Here is a 3,392-nt window from a genome sequence, read left to right on the forward strand (position 1 = left end):
ATTCCCATCAAAATTCCAATCACATTCATTAAAGAGAATTGAAAAATCTACTGTTAAATTTATATGGAAATACAAGAGGCCATGAATAGCCAAGGCAATACTCAGTCACAAGAACAATGCTGGAGGTTTCACGATACCTGACTTCAAACTATATTACAAATCAATAACAATAAACACAGCATGGTACTGGCACAAAAACAGACATGAAGACCAATGGAAGAGAATGAAGCCACACAACTATAACCAACTTGTCTTTGGCAAAGGAGCTAAAAATATACTATGGAGAAATAGCAGCCTCTTCAACAAAAACTGCTGGGAAAACTGGTTAGCAGTCTGCAAAAAACTGAAACTAGATCCATGTATATCACCCTATACCAAGATTAACTCAAAATGGATCAAGGATCTTAATATCAGACCACAAACTCTAAAGTTGATACAGGAAAGAGTAGGAAATACTCTGGAGTTAGTAGGTATAGGTAAGAACTTTCTCAATGAAACCCCAACAGCACAGCAACTAAGAGATAGCATATATAAATGGGACCTCATAAAGCTAAAAAGCTTCTGTTCATCAAAAGAAATGGCCTCTAAACTGAAGAGAACACCCGCAGAATGGGAGAAAATATTTGCCAACTGTACATCAGACAAAGGACTGATAACCAGAATATATAGGGAACTTAAAAAACTAAATTCTCCCAAAACTAATGAACCAATAAAGAAATGGGCAAGTGAACTAAACAGAACTTTCTCAAAAGAAGAAATTCAAATGGCCAAAAAACACATGAAAAAATGCTCACCATCTCTAGCAATAAAGGAAATGCAAATTAAAACCACGCTAAGATTCCACCTCACCCCTGTTAGAATAGCCATCATTAGCAACACCACCAACAGCAGGTGTTGGCGAGGATGTGGGGAAAAAGGAACCCTCTTACACTGTTGGTGGGGATGTAAACTATTACAACCACTCAGGAAAAAAATTTGGAGGCTACTTAAAAAGCTGGACATCGATCTACCATTTGATCCAGCAATACCACTCTTGGGTATATACCCAAAAGACTGTGACACAGGTTACTCCAGAGGCACCTGCACACCCATGTTTATTGTGGCACTATTCACAATAGCCAGGTTATGGAAACAGCCAAGATGCCCCATCACTGACGAATGGATTAAGAAAATGTGGTATCTATACACAATGGAATTTTATGCAGCCATGAAGAAGAACGAAATGTTATCATTCGCTGGTAAATGGATGGAATTGGAGAACATCATTCTGAGTGAGGTTAGCCTGCCCCAAAAGACCAAAAATCGTATGTTTTCCCTCATATGTGGACATTAGATCAAGGGCAAACACAACAATGGGATTAGACTATGAGCCCATGATAAAAGCGAGAACACACAAGGGAGGGGTGAGGATAGGTAAGACACCTAAAATATTAGCTAGCATTTGTTGCCCTTAACGCAGAGAAACTAAAGCAGATACCTTAAAGCAACTGAGGCCAATAGGAAAAGGGGAACAGGTACTAGAGAAAAGGTTAGATCAAAAAGGATTAACCTAGAAGGTAACACCCATGCACAGGAAATCAATGTGAGTTAATACCCGGTATAGCTATCCTTATCTCAACCAGCAAAAATTGTCCCTTCCTGTTATTGCTTATACTCTCTCTACAACAAAATTAGAAATAAGGGCAAAATAGTTTCTGCTGGGTATTGAGGGAGTGAGGGGGAGAGAGACAGGGTGGAGTGGGTGGTAAGGGAGGGGTAGGGGAAGGGGGGAGAAATGAACCAAGCCTTGCATGCACATATGAATAATAAAAGAAAAAAAAAGAAAATTAAAAATTGAACTACCATATTATCTGCAAATATGACCACTGGGCTCATATATGAAGGAATGTAAGACAGGATACATGCTTTTTGCATCACTATTCACAATATCCACACTATGGAGTAAGACTGCGTGCATTTCAACTGATGAATCCATAAAGAAAATATCATGCACATGCATAGTGGAGAATTTTTCTATCATAAAGAAGAATGAAATTAGGACATTTGCAATAAAATGGATGGAACTGATGATCATCATGTTAAGTGAAGCCAGGTTCAGAAGAACAACAGTCCCATGATTCCTCTCTTAAGACATATATACAGATATGTGTGTCTTTGCACCTGTTGTCTGGGTGAGGGTGTACCAGTGTGCATGCATAAGAAAAGCCAGCCTGGGAAGCTGTTGTCTGGTTCAACTTAGGTTGGGGAGTCCCCTGCAAGTGGTTGCATGGGCCAACCACCCACTGTTTACACCCTGCTGGACTATTAGCCAAATATGGTGGATGTTTTGGCAAGCAGTGAAGCAAATACTAGACTTATAAGTAGAATGGAACTTTTGGAGCAGCTGGTCAACTCTTAAGCATACCTGGACGAGTTCTTTTTGGAAAAGGAGAATTGACTAAGCTGTGCAGAAAGAAGCCTAAAGCAAAGCAGTTTTTCTTATTTAGTGGCTTTCTGTATATGGCAATACTGTCATCCAGAGGAAGAAATACAACAAACAATATATTATTCCCCTGGAAATGTCACTATGGATTCCATCATAAAATGAAGGAGAAATAAGGAACAGATGGCTTATTAAGACACCAAGTCATTTGCAATGTATGTTGTCACTGTCACTGAGAAGTCAGTATGGATGAATTGCATAAATAAATGTGTTACTGATTTACTCTCCCAAAGTGGGAAGTCACCTAGTAATGACCATACTGCTGTCTGGGTTCCTGACTCTGAGGTTGACTGTATTTATGTGCTGTCAGAAAGCAAATTCATTATTGTCACCATTGCTAAAAATGTAGTTTTTGTTGTTTGTGAGCCCAGCTGTGAAAGAGCTTTCTTCTTCCCATCCAGTCTTCTAAGCATGTGTGAATGTGTGACCTCTGCTATGATCTTCTTTCCACTGGAGATATGGTAAAGCCTATTAGATCAGACTCTTACATTCAGCCATTGGAATCTTCTTTAACTGATATATCTGATGATGATGATGATAGTGATTAAGGACATATTTTGAAATATTTAATCGGATGTGAATATCTGAGAAATCAGCTTTGGGAGAAATGTAAAATTCTGAACTCTGTCAGTTTTGTTCTAGCCATGAATTTAACTGAAAATTTTTACCAGTTTCATAATCTTATAGAAAGAAGGTCCCCCATGCTCCCCAGTCCTGCCTTCTGCCCCTGCTCTGTACATATGTGCATACAAGGCTGGGTTCATTTCTCCACCCTGCCCCCACCCCCTCCTTTACCACCCACTCCCTCCCTCCCTCTCCCCCCCAATACCCAGCAGAAACTATTTTGCCCTTATTTCTAATTTTGTTGTAGAGAGAGTATAAGCAATAATAGGAAGGGACAAGGGTTTTT

At 39.4% G+C, this 3,392-nt stretch overlaps 1 pseudogene; it reads left to right on the forward strand.

Annotated features, from left to right (window-relative positions):
* Nucleotides 1-2,314: 2,314 nt before the first annotated feature.
* On the forward strand, nt 2,315-3,030 carry LOC109676496 (pleckstrin homology domain-containing family F member 2-like; annotated as a pseudogene).
* Nucleotides 3,031-3,392: the final 362 nt, after the last annotated feature.

The sequence above is a fragment of the Castor canadensis genome, chromosome 12, assembly GCF_047511655.1.
Source record: "Castor canadensis chromosome 12, mCasCan1.hap1v2, whole genome shotgun sequence".
NCBI lineage: Eukaryota > Metazoa > Chordata > Mammalia > Rodentia > Castoridae > Castor > Castor canadensis.